The sequence below is a fragment of the Dendropsophus ebraccatus genome, chromosome 2 (assembly GCF_027789765.1).
Source record: "Dendropsophus ebraccatus isolate aDenEbr1 chromosome 2, aDenEbr1.pat, whole genome shotgun sequence".
In the NCBI taxonomy this organism is placed as follows: Eukaryota; Metazoa; Chordata; class Amphibia; order Anura; family Hylidae; genus Dendropsophus; species Dendropsophus ebraccatus.
Genome location: NC_091455.1, coordinates 110,295,364 through 110,318,349, shown reverse-complemented (window position 1 = coordinate 110,318,349; position 22,986 = coordinate 110,295,364).

Here is a 22,986-nt window from a genome sequence, read left to right as displayed (position 1 = left end):
CCCCAGAATCCTGCGTTTTAGGTGCCCAGAGAGTCTACAAACAGCTGACATTCATGTCACCTCTTCCTGCTCCCTCATCTCCCTCGGCCCCTCCCCCCTCCATAAGGATAGAATGGAGAGAGCAGAGCCCGTCTTCACTGGCTTTTCTGTAATGAAGACGTTAAAATCACTCCATTCCAAGGCTTATAACGCTTTTATCCTTTGGTCTATGGGGCTGTTTGAGGTGTCATTTTTTGTGCCATGATGTGAACTTTCTATCGGTACCTTAGTTGCGTATGTGCAACTTTTTGATAAATTTTTATTAAAATTTTTCTGGATTTGATGCGACCAAAAATGCTTAATTTAGCAATTTGGGATTTTTTTGCGCTTCTTTGCGCCGCTAACCCTGCGAGTTTAGGAATGTGATAATTTAATATTTTGGGCGATTACGCATGCGGCGATGTCAAATATGTTTTTTATTTATTTATTTATTTTTATTTATAAAACGGGAAAAGGGGGGTGATTTAAACTTTTATTAGGGCAGGGGGCTTTTTATTATTAAAAACATTTTCTTTTTTTTCTTTTTTTTTTTTAAATTTTTACTAACAGTAATTAGAAGCCCCCTGGGGGACTTCTATATATACAGCACTGATCTCCCATTGAGATCAATGCTATGTATATAATAGAGCAATGATCCATCAGATCGGTGCTCTATTATAATGGTCTGTAGCAGACCATCTAAATAGATTGCCGAGCCGGGATTAGCGTCATTCCGACGCTGAGCCCCGGCCGGCTCAGTACACCGGATCCCCCCCCCACCATCGCGACTGCATTGCGGGGGGAGATCCAGCCACTAGACGACAGGGAGAGGGGAACACAGGACTGTTAGAGGCAGCTGTCATGTTTGACAGCTGCATCTAGCTGGCCTAATCTGTGGCACCTGCTAATAGCCGCGGTCCCGTGCTGCAGTAAACAGCCAGGATCGTGGCGCGGCCCCTCTCTTAACCTCCCCCCCCCCCGCAGGGCGTGCTGGTACGTCCTGTGGAGGGAAGGGGTTAATCACTGCCATTGTGGTGTAATGCAAAGGGAAATCCATTGTGCAGGCTGTATGGGTGGTAACCATCTTGAATAAAGTCATACAGTACCAACTAGAACACCCAACATCCTGTGCTTTCTCCCATAAAAAGGGCATATTGGTGTCAATTAAACTAAAACAAACACAAAACACCAAAATTTACACACATAGTGGGGGGCTGTGAATGGACAGAGTTAGTGAATATGGTCCAGCTTCACCTAAATTAAATATAGCAAATAACATTATAAAAAAAAGGGGGGGGGGTTGAAAAGGGGGCTAGAATTGGTCCACATTTAGAAGTAAACTCATAGTCCTGTAAGTAACTGTTTAACCCCTAGATGACCCAGAACTTACGGGTACGCCCTGGGCACCTTTCACCAGACGACCATGGGCGTACCTGTATGTCCTGAGTTTCTGATGTGCTATGAAGCGTGCTCCAGAGCTACAATTACCGGGCCCTCAACGTTAATGACAGCCTTCACAGATCAAACTGCAGTCTGTCATTAACCCCTTAAACACTGCGATCAAGGCGTTTAAGTGTAAGTGACATCAGCAGTTCCTGTCACTTACCAATCAGGTTCCCCATTGCTGTGTCTGACTGCTGAAGGTGCTTTGGTCATTGAGTCTGCAACAGGCAGGCTCAATCAGCAGAGCGCCTATAACACTGATCAATGCTAGGCCTATGGCGTAGCAATGGTCAGTGTATGCAATCTAATGGTTGCAGGTAATAGTCCTCCAGGGGGACTTAAAATGTGTAAAAAATAAAAAAAGTAATGTACTCCAAAGCCCATCCCTCAATAAAAGTTAAAATCACCCCCTATCCCATTATATAAATAAAACATATAAAAATAAATTATATACCGAGCTGTGAGTAACTGTCCGATCTATTAAAATATAACAATCGTCATTGCGCACGGCGAATGGCGTAAACGGAAAATCGGGAAAACGCGCCAGAATTGCAGATTTTTTTGTTACATTATATATATCAAAACATTTATAAAAAAAAAATGATCAAAAAGTCCGATCTACAAAAATATGAGATTAATTAAAAACTAGAGATCATGCGCAAAAAATGTCACCCCATACAGCTCTGTAGGTGAGAAACTAAAACTGTTATAAGAGTCACAATAGGACCATTTTATTAATAATTGCAGAAAAAGAAAAGGAAAAAAAAAAAAAAAAGGTTTCCTAAAAAAAAAAACATTAGAGAATCTGTGTAAATCCACATTTGGTTGTGTCCGGACTGACCTATAGAATAATAGAATCAAGTTGCTTTTACCATATAGTGCATTACCTAGACACAGGAACCCCCCAAAAGTTACAATATTTCATTCTTTTTTCCACTTGCACCAATTTTTTTTTCATAAATGATATTTTTGGGGTTTCATCATACATGTTATGGTAGAATGAAAGGCGCCATTACAAAGTACACCTGTTCCTGAAAATAACAAGCCCTTACATGGCCCTGTAGATAGAAAAATGAAAGTGCCAGAGCTCTTTAAATGGAAGGAGGAAAAAATGAAAATTCAAAAAGGAAAATTGGTGTGGTCATTTGGGTCATTTTGTGCTTGGTCCTCAAAGGGTTAAAAAAGAAAAGAGAGAATGTGGACAAAATATACATATGAGCTTACTGATTGGGGCCCATACTACACAGTAAATGGGGTGGGAAGCAGTTGTCTCCATTCTCTGTGTAGTAACCGGACCTGGTTAGTGCAGCTCAGTTACACGTGGCTAATGCCACATAGCGAATGGAGACAACTGTTTCCAACCCTGCTCACTGTGTAGTGCGGCTGCAACTGAGTGGGTGGTGTCGAGTATTGGCACCCTGCAGATTAGTGACGTATGAGCTATGCTGTAGATAAAAGGAACTATACGTTTCTTTTAACTCTGTGTTCAATTTACCATTGTAGGGATCTACTGAGAGTTCTGTCAGTTCTGACAATAACACTGCATTATTCTTGCTGTAAACCTTAACAGACACTTGGTAGTGCAAATTAATGATGAACACATGTTTTTTTGGAATAAATCAAATTCATTCTTAAATTTACAAAAATGACACAAATTTCCAAACCTGCTTCTGAGTGGTGTGGGCTGTAAAAATACTCACAAGTGCCTTGCTTCTGCCTGTGATCTGCCCAAGAGCGGCGTCTTCCTTTTTAGCCTTTAGTGACCATTTGGTAATCTGCAGAAGCGAAAGGATTTTAGTTTACATTACTCTAGTGACTTCTAGAGGCTACAGAGGAAAATGCTGGTCCAGGTCTGAACACAGGAAGGGAGAGTGGATGACTGCTTTAATTTCCTCCTCTATCAGAGATCTTTAGGGAATGTGTAACTCCTCACGTTCTTAGAGCCACAATTCTTCAATATCTTTATTCTACAAGTGAATACAATTACAGTGATACCCAATTCATTTTGTTTTGTTTTACTAGCTTTAAAAAATGTAAACCTTTTTTTCTTATTAAAGGAAAGATGGTTTTAATTCACCATTTTTTCATGTATGGAGCAGTATGACAACTCGTTTTTTAAATAGTGATCTGTTTTAATATTGGTACCAGTTTGGAGTAAATTACATTACGTTCACATTTAAAATTTTATGCAAAATGACAAGAGATGAGCAAACATGCCAGGGGCATATCAAGGATTCATATGGCCCCCAGGGCAAAAAATTGTAAGGGCCCCCCTCCCCTACACACACACACACACACACACACACACACACACAGCACACATATATATATGGGCTCATTAGGAACTGTTATGGTTAACCCTTAGGGGACACAGCCAGTTTTGGCGTTTATGACACAGTCATATTATTCAAATTTGACATGTCACTTTATGCATGAAAAACTTTGGAATGCTTTTACCAATCCTTGTGATTTCAATATATTTTTTGTGTGACATATTCTACTTTATGCTAGTGGTAAATGTGGGTTGATACCCTTATATTTTTCTACATTTGAAAGTCTCTGCCAATAACCTGTATACTAAACCCACCCATAATTTACCCCATTTTGAAATATTTACCCTTTCAAGTATTCAAATTTACATTCATTGAGTTTTTTTTAACCCTTTGGGCATTTCACAGGAATAACTGCAAAGTAGGAGTGAGAAGTTAAAAATAGCATTTTCTTTGCAGAGATTCCAATGTAATCCTTTGTATTTTTTTACCACATCAATTATCTTTACCGATCCACCAACACCGGCAATTGTCGATGCTGGACCCCCTTTGGAGGTCAAGTCACAGTTACACTAAACTGTCAGCTATCAGCTGACCGTTTAGTTGCATCTCCTGGTCACTGTTTGCGTAAACAGTGAACGTAGGAAGCAGTGAAACTAACCTTCTACCAGGACGTACTATAACTGACTGATGCAGCTAGGGGTTAAATACATAGGTGGAGGAGCCGACTACCTTTTCTTAACTCCTTATGTACTGCTGTGTGCAAGTGACTCAAAGTTCAGAAGACAAGGAGATATCGGATTTACTGCTGGCGCACTGATAACTCCCGACCTCTGCACAGAGCTCTGTACATTTTCCTACATGATACGCAGCCAATAACAGAAGTCAGGAGTTATCAGTGCAATAAAGTAGAGATCTCTTTGTCTTCTGCTTGTTAACCCTTTTTTGTTGCAGCATGTAAGTAAACATTGGGTTACTTAAACACTGCAATAAGGGGTTAAGCAGAAGGACACAGGATGGCTCTTACCATCTCCCCCGGGCATCCCTCCTGCCTTAATCCTTAGAGGACCGGGCCAATATAAATTTTTGCGTTTTAGTTTTTTCCTCCTTGTGCTTAAGAGGCCATAGCAGTTGCATTTTTTCACCTAGAGACCCACATGAGCCCTTATTATTTGCACCACTAATTGTACTTTGCAATAACAGGCTGAATCTTTTCATAAAGTACACTACAAAACCAGAAAAAAATTCAATGTGTGGTGAAATCGAAAGGAAAAAAAAAGTGCATTTCTTTTATTTGGATGGTTTTTGTTTTTACGCCGCTCGCCCTGGGGTTAATCTGACTTGATATATATGTTCCTCAAGTTGTTACGATTACAACAATATGTAACATGTGTAACTTTTATATTACATGATTGCTTGTAAAAAATTCAAACCATTGTTAACAAATATATGTTCCTTAAAATTGCTCTATTCCCATGCTTATAACGCTTTTATTCTTTGGTCTATGGGGCTGTGTGAGGTGTTGTTTTTTTGTGCCATGATGTGTTCTTTTTATTGGTACCTTGATTGTGCTTATGCGACTTTTTGATCACTTTTTATTACAACTTTTCTGGATTTGATGCGACCAAAAATGCACAATTTTGCACTTTGGGATTTTTTGCGCTTACGCTGTTTACCGTGTGAGATTAGGAATGTGATAAATTAATAGTTCGGGCGATTACACATGCGGCAATATTAAATATGTTTATTTATTTATTTATTTTAATATATATAACATGGGAAAAGGGGGTGATTCACACTTTTATTAGGAGAAACAGATTGCTGAACTTGCTGGGAGACCAGCCAAACGACAACACTGCCGGCTGCTAGTAAAAGCGCTCAATGAAGTGAAATCCTAGGTGCATTGCCCCTGTGAAACATGAATATGCAAAAGAGGAGCCCGTGGAGCCTCATTGAAGAGTCTCAAAACACAGGACTAGCCAGATAGCCCTCCGGGAAAGACCCAGCCAAGGGGCAGCTCCTGTTAGGAAACCACCAAAACCACCATATTAAGTGGCCCTTAAGTCAATGTAATGACAAGGGATAAACCAAGGCTAGGTTGCCATCCACATACAGCTGTTTCAGGGTGTTGTCCCTCATCAGTGTGGAGCAGGATTCTGGCTAGGTGGAAGCGATGCCTAGTAGAGCCATTAGAGAAACAGATTGCTGAACTCAGGGAGACCAGCCAAACGACAACACTGCCGGCTGCTAGTGAAAGTGCTCAATGCAGTGAAGTCCTAGGTGCATTGCCCCCTGGGAAACATGAATATGCAAAAGAGGAGCCCATGGAGCCTCATTAAAGTTTATCGTGCGAGATCAGGAATGTGATAAATTAATAGTTCGGGCGATTACACATGCGGCGATATTAAATATGTTTATTTATTTATTTTAATATATATAACATGGGAAAAGGGGGTGATTCACACTTTTATTAGGTTAGTTGTTTTTTTTATTAACAACAACACTTTTTTTTTTTTTTTTTTATATACATTTACTAGAAGCCCCCCTGGGGGCCTTTTATTATAAGCACACTGATCTCTCATTGAGATCTATTCTGTATAGTTATACAGCATAGATCAATGAGATAGGCACTGGATTGCTTTCGGCGGTTCAGAGTGGGGTCACCGCGCGGCCCCCCTCTGAAGTCCCCGAGGCGACCACAGGGCGTAAATATAATTAAGGGGTTAATAGTCTCCACCCTGCATGTTTGGCGACTTTAATTAGCCAATAAACATGCGGGGAAGGGCTAGGAGATTCTTCTATACAGCAGCTATGTTGGCTGCTGGCATAGCAGTGATTGGCCGGCTGCTTAAGGTGACCTGGGTGTATATAGACCCAGATCTTCACATGCTTGACTTATCAGTGTTACTGATAAAAAGCTAATCCATACAATATGCCTGTATTGCATGGAATAGTATACTGATATATGGCTAGCAATAGTCAGTTATATCCACAAGTATCTAAAAGTAGTTTTCAGAACAGGGGGGAAAAAGCTACAGTATTTTACAGTCTAACCAGTGTCATAGTGCAACAGTCTAGAGGTAGTGACTGAATATCCGCTGTATACGTTGTGTAATCTAATAACAGAAAACATGGGAAAGACAAGAGAAAAGGGATGAGGACGTCAGCATACTAATGAGGTTGCGGGCACAAGTCATGGGTCTGGGCATGTTTAAACAGAGTCTTCTGCTAAGGGAGAACAAGAATATTGGTTATACAGGATCCTTGGGCACCTCTACTGGTTAGCAGGGACATGCAGTATGCCTCTACTGAGGGCAGAGCAACATGGGTAGGTATTGATGGGGATTTCGGATAACATCAGTTTGCCACCACGCGGTCTGAAATTATGATTCAGGAGGCACTGAAGTAGAACGTGTCCACCGATCCCCCAAGCATTCACCTTCTGCTATCTCAAGGTAGTGAAGAAGGGGTGCACGAGGAAGAGACTGGTCCCACTGGTGAATCGACTGGACCCAGCGTTTCAGAGTTGGAGTACTTAGCAACACCAATTTGCAAGTGGGAGTGGTGTGTCAAGTGGGAGAAGGCAGACCATACCAAGCTGTCCCACAAGTGTCCCACTCACAGAGGGGCAGGTCTTCAGCCACGCAGGCTCTTACCCACAATTTTTAACAGGGTCACAACAGGCTCTAACCCTCAATTAAATAAGTATTAGGAAGTTTGCTCATCTTTAATCCTAATCATAAGTGACATCAGGTTGATGGATGTCAAATATGTCTGACATTAATGAAATGTCACTTCCATAAAAAAAGGGGATACTTTACCTATATCTATTTATTTATTCAGCAGTTCAACATAAACATAATTTGAAATCACCCTGGGGAACATTTATAAGACTCTTGCATCACAAAGATGTATATGCTAAATGGATGTGTTATACAGTTTCTACTAATGTTGAGCGAGCACTAAAATGCTTGAGAAACAAACCCCATTGAAATCAACCATTTAACCATTTAAATGGCTCAGGTGGGAGGGTGTTACAGACTGGACCCCAACGGTTTAAGTGCATTCCGTTTGTACTTACTGTCTTGAGCTCCTGGCAGCATCTTCTATCTTCAGCTCCTTCATCTGCACTCAATGGCTGAGGCAGGACAGCCGCTCATTGACTCCTGCAGTTTCTGCTCAGCCAATGAGTGGCTGCAGCGGTATGCCGCCTCAGCCTCTGATTAGCTAATTGCAGATGAAGGAAAAAACGTTGCATACTGGGAGTCTAGGAATATATCCCCCTCCTCCCAATGGGTAAAGGCTGTAGAAATGCATTGTATAAAAAAAATCAGTGTTTTTACCTTTATAATTTTTTGGTGGTTGGTTGTGCTATTTTTTCTAGCTTTGGTTGTTCTATTTTGTCAATCAAACATAATGTTCACCTTGGGAATATACACATGTATTTTAAAAAAATGAATAAAATATTCTTAGTTAGATGCTTAGGGCCTTGGTTGCTGTATGCACTGTATGTATTTATATTTTAGATGTATGCCTAACATTCTTTGACTTTGCATCCAATAAAATAAGCATTAAACTGACAGCATATTCTGCAAAATATGTTACTCATCAGCTTTTCTCATAGTGAACCTCTCTGTCTACAAATGTCAGTGTAGTATCATAACCACTACTTTGCAAGGAAGCAGATAAATAGTACTGTCTTGATTAACACATCCCTAATGCTTTTATGCGCTATGCCAGAGTAATCCAAATTTGCAGTTAATGAAGTCAATGCTAACTCAAGCAAATCACAGAGGTATCATCATACACAACAAACCTTTAAAGTCTTCAAATGGCTGTTACCTCATGAATAAATTGTCAATCAAGAAGAACCGTAAAGGGATTTTACTATTTAAGCCATGTTTATTCATTCTACATACATCTTTAAATCTCTAAACTAGTTTCAAAGAGTAAAATAAAGGACGCAGGGCTTTTTCAAAAAGCCATCCAATATTTTTAAAGTACAGAAACAATGGCTTTTAGGACTGAGACTCCATGTGTAAATAAAAATACAATACCATTCTATCAAGATATAATGGGGCAGCTGCTTCTGTTTTGAAAGCTATAGTGGTTTTGCAGTTTTTATTGTCCAGTCATTCAATATACAATATCAGAATCTTAGTTTCTAGGGATCAATTATTTAGAGAACATGACATTTTTATTTTGAAACTCAAGTTCCTTGGTTCCCAGGTATAGAAACTTTAGATTTCACAGTGGAAAATAAGACACATATGGAATATATATATATATATATATATATATATATATATATATATATATATATATATATATCTCAAGGCCACTAAATGGGGTCTTCAGCTTGTGTCCAGCACCAATATGTAACAGGTATTTTAAGTCCTTTAAGTTTAGAGTAGAGCCTTTATAGATCAGATTACATTTTACAGCACATGCCACAGTTATTTGAACCAATGATATATAATTCAAAGATTAAGTGAGCACTGTGTGATCTTTGTCATGTTCCTAAAACCATATCTGGATAGTGTTTGCGGTGTGGTAATGACAGGGCCGGACTGGGACTGAAAAGCAGCCCTGGCACACACACAACCCACCAGCCCACATACAATTCTCCCCGAATCCATTGTGTTAACTGTGCGGCACAGAAAAAGTTTCTCATACAATCAGATACCAATCTATACAGATGTTGAAGAGTATTATTGTCCTGCAGGATATAGAAGAGTATACAGCAGTGATCAGATGCAGAATACAGAACAATTATACAGGATGTCTGCTCTCCTGTCATCTGTCAATCATAATAATATAATGGCTATATAGTACCCAACTTTTCCCAGTGCTGTTTCTAGGGCTGGCCGATATGGCCTAAGGCTCTAGAAATAAAGGCCCTAAAAATAAAATTAGATGCAACATTTCTAGATGCAACATTTTAGCAATCTCCACCGCCTTTTACAAGCATGCTCAAAAACAGCGGTAGAGAACGATGAAATGTTGCATCTGACTTTTTGTATTGCTGTGCTGCACCTGTTACTTTGCTGTGGAATAAAAGCACACACCTATTACTGGAACTGGAAGTACCACAACTGAGATCATTCCTACTGGAAACCTGCACACCTGTGTAGTTGTCCTGCTGCATACTCTTACTAGATAGGTAGAAGAAAAAGGAGATGGAGATAGATAGATAGATAGATAGATAGATAGATAGATAGATAGATAGATAGATAGAATATAGATAGATAGATAGATAGATAGATAGATAGATAGAAAATAGATAGATAGATAGATAGATAGATAGATAATGGAAAGATAGATAGATAGATAGATAGATAGATAGGAAATAGATAGATAGGAAATAGATAGGAGAGAGAGAGAGAGATAGATAGGAGATAGATAGATAGATAGATAGATAGATAGATAGATAGACTGTTGGACAGACAAGAGGAGAGAGAGGACATAGACAGGCTTACTTACTAAGGAACCAGCAGAGACACAGGACGGCATGGAGGGGGGGCAGAGGATCCTGGAGCTGCATGGGGAGGAGGAGGGAGGACGCACACAGGCCGGCAGAGGTCACATGTCAGCAGAACACTGACAGGAAGCCCAGCCTGTCTAACAGATAAGGATTGCTGCTGCCCCCACATACAGCCGACTGATTGATGTTACTTTCTGCACAGCTCACTGTTCAGCTCGGTGTATGTGGGGGCGGCTTCAGCCTTATCTTGCAGGGCCTTTTTTAACATTACACACTGCACTGTCGGCTGCATGTGAGAGGAGCCGACAGTGCTCTACCTGTGCAGTTTCCAAACTCTCCCATCCTCTTCTTTCTTTTCTGCCGTGATGCCTGCAGTGTACTACTCCCTCAACCTGTGTCTCAGCGCAGGTTAAGAAACCCTGGTCTAGAGGGAGGGAGGTACCGACATCACATACTGTCCGGTGTCCAGGGTCTGTTCTTCTGAGGTGGGGGGGGGGGGTCAGCTTGCCGGGTGTTTCAGTGAGCAAAGTTGCGTCAGTGCAGGGGGGCCGGGCGCCCCCTAGCTGTTCTAGAATCGGTCCTGTGCAGCAGCGGCTGTACAGAGTTGGGGGAGGAAGTAGCCGGGCGAGCATGTAGGGGGTCAGGACCGGCCCAGAGGGGGTCGGCCCCTCTGGCATTTGCCAGAACTGCCCTATGGCCAGTCCGGGCCTGGGTAACGAGCATTATCCTATTGGCCACTGCCATTAGAGTATACTGCTTCAATGCAGGGGTGTACTTGGTCTACAAAAGATGGAGACGTGTAAAAATAACAACCACATGAATACCAGATCATTACTCACACTAGCTTGATATCTTCCTATAATACATCTTTGTTCCAGGTCACCCCTAAGTAAGAGATACATGAAGATTTATCAGACTAAGATACTTTCTTCTACAGATACAACATTATACTTATTTGCCAATGTGCCCACTGGTTACTCATAACTTATGAGCAAGGGCCATGATTTCTGTCTGTAATACACTCTGACCTCTTTCTTTCATAGCCAGCATTACCTTTTTGGCTCTTTATAGTACAATAGATTGTTCCAAGAGGGCTTACTTTTTATTCCCCCATAGCCTGGTTGTGAGTTCATTAGTTGTCTGTCTTTTTGAAGATGCCCTTTTCGAGTCAACTCAATTTGGCAATTATAAAAGTTCTATGATAGATCCTTGTGTTTTCCAAATAAACTTAGAAGACACAAAAACATTTGCAGCTAATTTTTTTTTTGAGTGCTGCCATTTTTTAGCTCCTTGTCATCACGCCCAGCATGGATGCTCTAAATTGCATACAAACAGAAATCTCCCCTCATGCAGAGTTTACCATTTGGAGCATAAGTTGGAGCTGCAAACAGTGTTTTTGTGTCTTCTATATTTACTAGGAACAGACAAAGCTTGGAAACAGTGACCCCACACAGAGAAACATACACCCTGAGTGAAAAGTGGTGCATTCTATTTGTGAACAGATCCTTGTTCTTGCCCATTTTTTCTGCATCCGACATATGATGTTTAAAAACAGACTGTTTTTTGCTGCCTAATATACGCCACTGATTGACAAATTCACCATTGACCATTATCTCTAAGCTAATGGTTGCTTGCACAGTTAAAAAATCATGTTTTCTTTCCAAGCTCAAGTAACGTCTATGATGACCTGCAGTATCCACACCTCCTCTATTCCTTACCCATCAGTGGTCTGCACATACAGGGCTCTGTGCTTGAAGCTAAACCTTATATATCATGTAGGGAAGTAATGGTTTGGGGAGGGAGGATACTTACATGTTGCACCTAAGCACCGCCCTCATGCCGTAGGGGCATAGCTGGGATTTGTCAGGTGGGACAGATGACCCTGGTGTATGATATTGCTAGTTACATGTCCCGCCACCATTCTGCTGCTTAGTGAAGAGAGAGGCAGGAAGAGCAATGTAGGCAACAAAACTTTAATAACTGCCCTTTTCAAGTCACAACAATAGGTCCGTCGGTGCTGAGGGGCTGGTTACCCAGAACATCAGTGGGACATGAGGAGGTGAAAGCGTCCACAGATTCAGACCTCTGTTCTTAACAGGGCAATGTTGCTAATTTAGGAAGGTTTAAGAAATTCCTAAACAAGTGTCATAAACCCGTGGGATCGTCTGTGCTGAGGAACTGGTGGCTTGTGCTTATTATTAACAGATGGCCGCCTGTAACATAGTTGGGGTTTCATGATGGTAACACTGCTGGGCTAATAAAAATCAGTTGGGGGGAGAGGGAGCACTGTCATATTTTTGTTATCTTCTCAGCTACGGCCTCTCGACTCCATAAAGAGCCACCAGACCCCATAAATGGGTAATCACGGACAGGATAGGAACACCCGAGCACCCCCAGGTCCGCTAAAAGTGCGGGTGAGATGGATAAATTCTTTAAAAAGAAAAACATGGGGAGCCTGGCACGCACGCCCAAGATGGCGCTGGCTGCACAAATGGGAAGAGACCCAGTTCCTGATTCAGACCGGGAAAGCATACAAAGTGCACTAACAGATATGGACAAACCAGACGCCACACAGATCTCAAGATCGTACCTGAAAAAGACCATTCAAAGTGCCCTGAAATCGGCCATCACTCCTGTACTACAAGAGCTTGTGGAGCTGAGACAGGAAGTGCGCCATGTAGGAGGCCGGGTGGAATACCTAGAGACTGCAACCACCGAAGTAGTGAGTTTCTGTGACGCAATATCTCACACCATGCGACAACATGAGACACACCTGAACAAAGCATACCTCCTCCTGGAAGACCAGGAGAATAGAAGTAGGAGGAAGAATATAAGTTTTTAGGGCATATCAGAGACTTACGCTGCTGAAGCACTACCTGCTGTAGCGAAACAAATATTTTCCTCCCTGCTGGGAAAAGAAAGAGCTGAAGGCATAGTTATCGAGAGGATCCACCAGGCCCTCCGCCCTAAACCAAAACCGAACGAACCCCCCAGAGATGTGGTGTGGCCTATTAAGCTTTGTAGACACAGTGGCCATCTTACGCGTGAACAGAGAACACCCGGGCCTCACCTTTGAAGATGCTCCAGTCTCACTGTACCAAGATGTAGCCGCTTCCACGCTGTTTAAGAGACGACTCCTCAGACTACTACTGCAGCAGTTGCGGAAGGCAAAAATTCAGTATTCCTGGCTATACCCCTTTGGCCTGGCAATAATCAAAGATGGCCAAAGGCTCACGATCCAGTTTCCGGAGGATCTGCAGTCTGTGTGGGACGCGCTGGACTTAACACCGGTCGAAATACCTTCCTGGCTACCAGTTCAAGCCGGACCTCGCCTTCCTGATCTTCCGAGAATGCCGCAGTGGACCAAAGTAGGTTGCCTGAAATCGCCGAGAAACAAGAAGACCCAGCACAAGAACCTCAGTGATCCAGATACCTGAACGGCAGGCCACATCGAACTTTAGTAGACGGTCCGGTTCGGTTAACAGGTCAACAAGGTGACCTGTCCTTAATATGTCTGTTTGATGTTATGCTATTGCTAACCATGTTCATTTCTTATGCTGGCTCTATACATATGGTTCTCTGTTATTTTTAATGCAATGTTCATAGTCGGCTCATGATGCCGACACCAAGGTTTCATCTAATACCTGTCCCGTTCACAGATTCCCTCTCCTCTTCCTCCCTCCCCCCCCTGCTTCCCAGATTTGCCAACCATGTTATTTTCTTTTGCTGGACCTCTGTATCAGGTTTCCTAATACACCCTTTACAGTGTTCATAGTCAGACCCATGGCACCCCTACACCCCCCCCCACTTCCCATCCCCATCCCCATCCCCATCCTCCTAATTGCCAACCATTCTATTATCCCACAAACTACCCCCCCCCCCCCCCTCAGCCCAGACCCCTACCCCTCTCCCCCAACCTCTATACCCACAGCTGGTGGCATTTCAAGATAATAATCTTAAAATGGAGTGGAAGGACCTATGCGAGCATCGGATTAGGAATACCTCCGTATCCCTCCCCCCTCATCCTCTCCTCTTTCATACTACTCCAACTGCATTTTCTCTACCTATGTTTTCAATGGTTAAACAGTTAAGGACTAATGTTTTCCCCCTCTGTTGTTGTTGTGGTGCATACTATTTTTCCACATTACTATACTCCCTACCTGTATACCTATGGCGTCATTCCAACTGACTTCATATAACACTAAAGGCCTTAATTCGCCACAAAAGAGAAGTCATGTTATATCTCTGCTGAAGAGGGATAAGGCTGCAATTGTCTTTTTTCAAGAGACACATTTTAAATCACAGAAAATCCCTAAATTACCCACTAATTATTTTTCTTCCTGGTTCCATAGCACCGGTGAAAGCGCGGCATCTAGAGGAGTATCTATAGCAATACAAAAATAAGTCCCGTTCCACCACCTGGCAACTCACAGCTCTGGAGATGGCAGATCCTTATTTGTTAAAGGAAAAATAGGACACCTTATATACACATTGGCGAGTTTATACGCTCCCAACACTAAACAAGTGCCATGGTTTTGTCGCACGCTTGAGGAGCTAAGGGCCTTCGCTGAAGGACCCATAATCTTGGGAGGAGATCTAAATATTACTATAGACCCCACCACAGATTCCTCCTCAAAGCGTTCCACTCTGTCCTTTTCTGCACTTAGTAGGATTACAAACAAATTAAGAGAACTAGGCCTAGTGGATGCGTGGAGACTCATGAACCCCACCTCCTCCAACTTCACCTTTTTCTCAGCCCCCTATAGGTCACATTAGAGACTGGATTATGTTTACATACACGAAAGCTTGGTTCCCTCCCTTATTTCCTCAGACATAGGTCCCCGCACTTTATCAGACCACTCGCCAGTACATGCTACAGTTCAACTATCCCACATCCCGGTAAAAGACTGGACATGGAGACTTAATGAAACATTACTGGACAACTCCGCACATGTAAAGTACCTCTCCTCACATTTACAATCATACTTTGATATCAACACTTCGCCGGAGGTCCCTACCACTGTCACATGGGAAGCCCATAAGGCATTTGTAGGAGGCTTATTTATATCTCTGGGTACCAAAGTTAAGAGAGAGAGAGGAACAAGGAAATCAACTCACTTCTCTCCGCTATCTCCCAACTAGAATCACGCCATAAACGAACGTCAGACAGAGCGGATGATACAGAACTAATGGGCCTGAGAGAAAAGCTGAGAGACCACCTTAACATTAAGTTAGCCAAAAATCTTCTGTACTTTCAGCAAAAAATATATGCACATGGAGATAAGGGTGGTAAACTTATGTCCTCTCATTAAGAAAAAGAGAGAAAAATCATTTATTCATACCATAAATACCTCTGATGGCAAGATCTTGAACTCCTCTAAGGATATAGCTCTTGCTTTCAAAGATTTTTACAAAGCTTTATATTGCTTACCTACACATGGAGATGAACCCCAGACTAAAGAGACAGCTATCCTTTCTTTCCTTTACACACTCCAACTCCCTCACTTGACAGAATCAGAAGCCCGTAAGCTGGTGGATCCTTGTACACTTGCAGAAGTAAAAGAGATTCTTTTCTCCTTCCCTAACCGCCAGAGCCCGGGCCCAGATGGCCTTTCTATTGCCTACTATAGGAAATTTTGTAACTTGTTATTACCACAGCTGACAGCCACATGTAAATCTCTTTTATGTGGAGAGTCCTTGCTACCTCAAACGCTAGAAGCACATATTGTGGTCCTACTGAAGGAAGGCAAGGACACTACCTCCTGCGCAAACTATCGCCCAATTTCGCTCTTAAATCAAGATGTAAAAATTTGGGCGAAATTGCTTGCAAAAAGACTTAGTGACCTACTAAGCTGAAAAACGTCGCCAGTCCGTCAGGAATTATACAAAATACTTGACATCTGTTATACAGTAATTAAAGGTACATCTCCTTTGTGTATGTGCATTGGTTCACTGATTACAGCTGTATTTCTATCAGCTGACATACGTTCTTTGTCCGTCATAAGAAATTACGGAATATTTCACATGTTTTATACCCAGTAATTAATTGTACATCTGATTTGTGTTTGTGGATTTATCGAGAGTGGGTAGATCTGTGGGTAGATCTGTCTATATGCACGCTTCACTCTTTAAAGAAAACCAAAAGTGGTATTAGGGGAAAGATGTTAAAAAGAACCCCCCATCCAACAGATAGATGAAAGACCAAATATAATAAAATTATTGTTGTTTATTAAATATATTTCATTTCCTGTTTAACCGGGGATACACAGGACGGCTTTTAATTACAAGCCTGCAGCGGCTGACGTGTGGGGGTATGTATCTGATTGGTCTAATGGGATTTAAAAAGAGAGAGCTTAGTACTTGTGACATCAACCTTGATAAAGCAATACGCGAAACGCGGGTCGGGTGAGAGGTGCGGTGGTTACATGTGCTAGGGACACACTAGACGGTAATGTATATTGATTCCTGATGTGATCCATTTACCCTTATTCACTGTGAGTAATATTACTTGTCCTATATATGCCTAGTGCCCAGTACCCATGTTTGTAAATTACCTATTAATTTGTAATTATTTGCTTGTGTATCATGTAACATAATGTACTCCTATCCACCCTGTTGTTGGGGATTTGTATAGGCTCCAGCTCCCATTATGTGTATTTTATTATTGTTGATTTTTTTTTTAAAGTATATTTAATAAAGAACAATAATTTTCTTATATTTGGTCTTGGATCTATCTGTTTGATTGGAAGGGGGGGGGGGGGCTTTTTAACATTTTTTCCCTCATAGCAATTTTGTTTTTTTTAACTTGTATCTAAGATTTCATATCTATCTTGTGAACATGGTAAGAACCAGGGGTGGTAGGGGAGGGGAGATAGAGGTAGTGCTTCCGCCACGTTCTGGCCCTGGCTTACCCCCAGTGTCAGATGCCTGGCAGGCATTTCTTTGCAAGAAAAGCTATTCCTTCCCTGGCCCAGCACATTGCAGAAAATATCTCAAGTGCGTTTGCTGCATCTGTGTCAACCAAGGTGGACATCTGACTACAGACACATGGACCAGTAAGCACGGTCAAGGTTGTTACATATCCCTCTGGGTCTCCGTCGGCAGTCTCCAAAACAGCTTGGATGGTGCACAGCCAGGATCCCCAACCTCGAAAAGTAGCATCACTTTCTAACAAAAACCAGAAACCGTTCTTAAATTAATTTGTCTTGGAGACCGTCAACACACAGGTCAAGAGCTGTGGAGGGCTCTACACACTCATACTGACCACTGGTTCGGCGGTAAGAACCTGGCACCAGGTAAGGTGGTGGGCGACAATGGTGCTGCGCCTCAACATTGACGTTTTTGGTCTTGATCTTGACCCATTAAACTTCTGGGTGTCCAAACTGGATGAATATGCAAAAGGGGGCAATGTTCTAGAATACACTGACGTTGAGACACGTGATGGTGTCTCTGCGGTGTTTTGGTTGATCTCCCTGAGGTCAACCAGCGTCCTTTTGCAAACTGGATGAATGGCCTGAGCTTGCTAGACATGCCGTAGAGGTGTTATCTTGCCCAGCAGCCAGTGTTATCTCAGCACGCCCATTCAGCACAGCTGGGGGGTGATAACTGACAAACGTAGCCGTCTATCCACTGACAATGTGGATCATTTGACCCTTATAAAAATGAATAAAGCGTGGATCTTTGACTATTTTGTTTCCCCGGTGGCCGATGTCACTGACTAGTAAACTGTAACATGTCTTCTTGAAAATGTGAAATACACATTTCCACTGCACTACATCTGAGGTCTGTAGTTCCTATGTCTGCTGCTTCTATAAATTGGATTCTACTGCTGCCCACAGCTAGCATTCCAAGTGTTTTATCAGAATATATTTAAAAAAAAATACACCTGTATGAACTTAATGCGCACTACATACATCCTCTTTCTCCTCATCCTCTTTGTAGGCTTTAAAATGGTTATTTTTTAAATGTCTCTCTCCTGCTACCTAATTTAGTTGAACCACAACCTCTGTGTTCCCCGCTGGGCTCTTCTTGCTGCCACCAATGGTACCAATTTATCCTCAGTGGGTAGAAAGCCAATTTTTGACAGTCTGCATTGCAGAAAAACTTTTTTTTTTAATAATCTCTTCATCTATTAGATGTATCAGTGTTTCTTAAAGAGGAGTTTGTGGTTTAATTTTATCCTGAGTGGGTAAAGAGCCCATCTTTGACAGTCTGTATTGCAGATCCACTTTTTTTCAATAATCTCTTCATCTGCTAGATGTATCAATGTTTCTTATAGAGGAGTTTGTGGTTTAAGTTTATCCTGAGTGGGTACAGAGACCATTTTTGACAGTGTGCATTGCAGATCCACTTTTTTTTCAATAATCTCTTCATCTGTTAGATGTTTGTTCTTAAAGCCAAATTTTAGGCTGTGAGTTTTTCCATCTTTACAGTTTACTCTTCTGAAGGATAATTACAGTTTCTCCTACATATAGGTAGTGTCAAAATTAACCCGAACATCTCCCATTGAGCAGTATCCTCTGCCTTCCTTTAATTTTGTAGCTGTTTCAAAGGCAGAAGCCAGCAGCTCGGTAAAGGCCACTTTATCGGCTGTTTTTTTAATCTTCAATTTCAAATCAAATCAAAAGAACACACAGTGAAAATGCAGCATGGTCATAGTGACGCTTTAGAACATCTTCACATTCTCGCAGTTCTCTTCTGTATTTCAGGTACACATAGTAACAGCTATCCATTTCATTAATTTCCTTTAGAAAGTCAGAGAGTTGAGTATAATGATTCTCTAGTGTGGTTAATGACTCATCAAATTCAATTCAATCTTTCATTTATTTGTTAATTTTAATCCCATCAAATTGAATACTTGAGGCACCCCGGGGCAACAGGCTAGGGATATCTGGCTATTCCCGTGTTTTGAGACTAACAACTGAGGTGCCACGGACTCCTTTTTTGCATATTGAAATCATAGGGGCATCAGTGGAGGCTCTTGATTGAGTACTTGATTGGAATTTTTTTAATGATCTCCTTGAGCTCAGTGATTACTGTTTTTTTGAAAATTGAATACTTCCAAGGGCCACAAAATCTATTTTTGTTTTTAGGTGGAAAAAGTCACTGTTTAGTAGTGGGTGGTTTTTCCATCTAATTAAATTTAAATGTTCCTTCTCTTCGATACTCTTTAAAAGATTTAAAGTGTGAACATTCAAATTACAGGGTCTTAACTTTTTCTTAACTAAGTTTTTCCATGTATCCAGTTTCCTCTTCTGGATGGTAATTCCAGCTTCCCCTCACCTGTATAGGTATAAAAATTAACCAGAACATCTCCCATTGACTTTAATGGGGTTAGAATTCGAGTCGAACTTCGAACTGAACTTCACTACTGTTTGAGGTTCGACTCAAACTCGAACATTTTACTGTTTGATCATCACTACCTGCAACAAGAGGGAGCCCAATCCTCCAGGAGGCCACATCCGAACAGGAGAAGCTGCCAGAAGAAGCAAACTAGGAAAAAGCAGATGACCACAGGACAGAGCAACCTGTAGCAGGTTACAGCATGTAACTAGCAGTGAGCGCGGACCCTGTGTGCTACTCAACCAGTTAAACTTTGGGCCACACCACCGGGGATCAGTGTCAAAGTGCCGTCTAAAAGAAAAACAAGGGGCACAACTCTCGGAATAGCATGAAAATTATAAACCTGCGAACCGCAGCCGCTCCGGAACTCCACCAAGGGAATAATGAGACATTTTTGCACGCTGTTTTGTATGTAGTCGCAGTACTAACCAATTTTACATGTCTTTATGCTATTTGCATGTTTTTTTAATGTAGTTACAGCTGTATTACTAATAAATTGTATATGTTTTGTGTCAGCTCTTTAGGAGTTAACCCTGATTGGTGGAGTAGCTCCACCTATCTTATTGACATCACTATTTCTTTTTGGTATAGGTTGTGTTGTGTGTGTCTCCTGTAATGTTATATGACTCTTGAAAAAGGAAACGGTACAGTTCCGAAACGCGCTGGGTATTTTTAATAAGCTTTTATAGTTTTACATTATTCATCTGGTCATCATTAGTCGGACCTGCGCCAGGATCCCCGTTGTTGAAGTTTGGTGGTGTTTTTCCTCAAATTGCCGTCTAGGTCTTCACCCTTTATCGCCTTCAAGGATGTAAAAGCTGAACTTCTGCGGCTAGAGGACTTTAGGTGTCTCCAAAAGTGTGGTTTTGGTGAGAGCAGTAGCTGGCTCCCAAGGATGAGTCAGTACTAGAGAGTCAGCATGGAATGAGGGATGAGACATGAGGTGGGAGGTGTGCATGAGCATAGAGGATAAAAGAAGGACCAGACCAGCATAAAGAGCAGGAAAGGTGCTGACAGGGCAGTGGTAGGAAGCAGAAAGGGACCCAATTCTCACAAAGTGGAGCACTGTTTTAATGCTGTTAGGATGCATAGGTTACAGGTTTTGGACCCTTCTTTTGCACTCCATCATTCGAAAACAATTGCTGTTGAAATTAACATTGCTGTTGAACTAACATATGGTTATTCCACAAATATATATATATATATATATATATATATATATATATATATTATTTTTTTTATTATTATTCTTTTGTCTTTTTTTTTTTTTATATATATATATCTAAATATATTCTGGAAAAACATTTTCTTGTGGTACAGTAACAATATGTAGTATAATGCAAACAATAACTCATAAACTCCAAGGCAGAGTAGTAACTTTTGTCATGTCACTGCTTACCTTCTCTTCACTAAGAGTTTGTAGCTGCCTGTTAAAACCACTAACCCAGAGCTATAAATCCTCAGCTCCTTGTGATAACTGAAGAACTGAGTGTGCTGTAAATTTTTTAAAAATACACCATTGTGTGAACAGATCCTTTCTGTGTTTTTAATCCTCTCCTGGTTTTGGTTGCAATACTGACTGAAATATACTGACTGAAATATACGTAGTGTGAACGCAGCCTTACAATGGAAGGTGACACTAGTATATAATATCTTTGGATCACAGCATTCACTGTAGGTGATGTACACTGCTTACATTTTCCTTTATCTGCACAACAACCACTGCAGGTTACAGAGCAGTCTCAGAAAACTCTCCGACTGGAATCAATGGAACCCGCTCCAATTATATTGTCCCCATATCCATGGGACTTGCTGTAAAGCATAATAATAAATGCTGTAATAGGCTATGTTCACACTAAATTTTTTACTCTCTGTTCTTGAAAAGAAAAAATGAAGTCCGTCATTTCGCTGTTTGGCTGCCCATCAGTGCAATGACTGCTGTTGGTACATTATTCTAGGTCAGGTGGACTGATTGGCCTGTGTGTGTCTTTATATGGAAAGTCCATTGAATTTAATAGTAAAAATGCTAAAAAAAAGAATAACTGTGTGTGAACAACTAAAAAATAATGCCCGGACGTCCAAAAATAATTGTCATGACCATTGATGTTCAGCACAGGTAAGATGGATATCTCCAATAATAATGTAGTAGAAATGCAAATAGAAAATAATGAAAATGGGAACTATAATAAGAAAATAGAAATAGATTGCAAAAAGAATGTTTTTCATTATTTGACTTTAAACAGTTAAAAAATATTAAATAAATGTACATAATAAATTCACTTTAGACTACAAAAACATTGAATCTATGTCTAATGGGAATTAATTAAATAATGTATAAAACATATTTTAGATGTCTTACTGCATCTGAACTTCTGTATCTCTCATGCTTCTAAAGCAGATTGAATCTCTATATTGTGAAGACACTTGCAGAACTGGGGTTATTTCTTCTCTTACTATAAGAAGATTTATGATTTTGAGAATAATAAACTAACTAATCTGGAAAACAGAGCAGCAATCAAACTTAAAAGCAGCAAATATACGGCAAGAGATGACTTTTGTTCAAGACCAGTATAACACATCAATTGTTGTGAGACACTGCCCTCAACATAAAAAAAGATAAATTGACTGTTAAATAAAGCATGTCAGGCACCATAAGAATACCCACGCTCACTCAAACAAAAATATTGATTACATTTGGTACATTTGAACCACAATTTAGATTAGGGAGTGTGAAATTTGCAGCTCATGCAGAAGCTGTGAAGATCTGTCGGTGGCTACTGGGTCAGTGCCTGTCTCATGTCTGTGTGCACAGTTCTCCCTACCCTGACAGACCGGGAGTCCTTCCTGCTGATCTTGTGAACAGTGTTGCCAGGTGGGAAACACCAGGAGCTACATTTTCAGGTCTGTGGAATCCCTCAACCCCTCCCATCAAGCTACAAGTTAACCAATAATGAACTGTAGGAGGGTATGTGGGAATTCTTCACACATACCCTCCTACAGCTAATTAAGGGTTACCTTTTTGGCACAACTGCTCCCAGAACAACCTGATACAGAGGGCCATTGATACCCAATGCAGTTTATGCATGTGGTATCAGTTATACCCAGCACATGAAGAAAAAAAAAAAAAAAGAAGAGGGGGGGGGGGGCAAACAGGCTTCAGGAGAAACCTCTATCAGTCGTTTTCATCTTGTACACTGGCCAAGATCTATGCACTAGATGCGGGCCTGGCGCCCCCGGTGTAACATTATCCCCTCCCCTCAGTGACACGCCTAAATTGGAACCTAACATGGCCGCATCACCGAGGGCAAAATGTTACACTGGGGGCGCCAGGCTGGTGCACAAGAACAAAAAACAGTGTCCAGCAGGGTAACTGGAAGAGTTTTGAAAAAGGAGGGAGCCACTGGGATCTCTGCGCTGGTTCTGACTAAG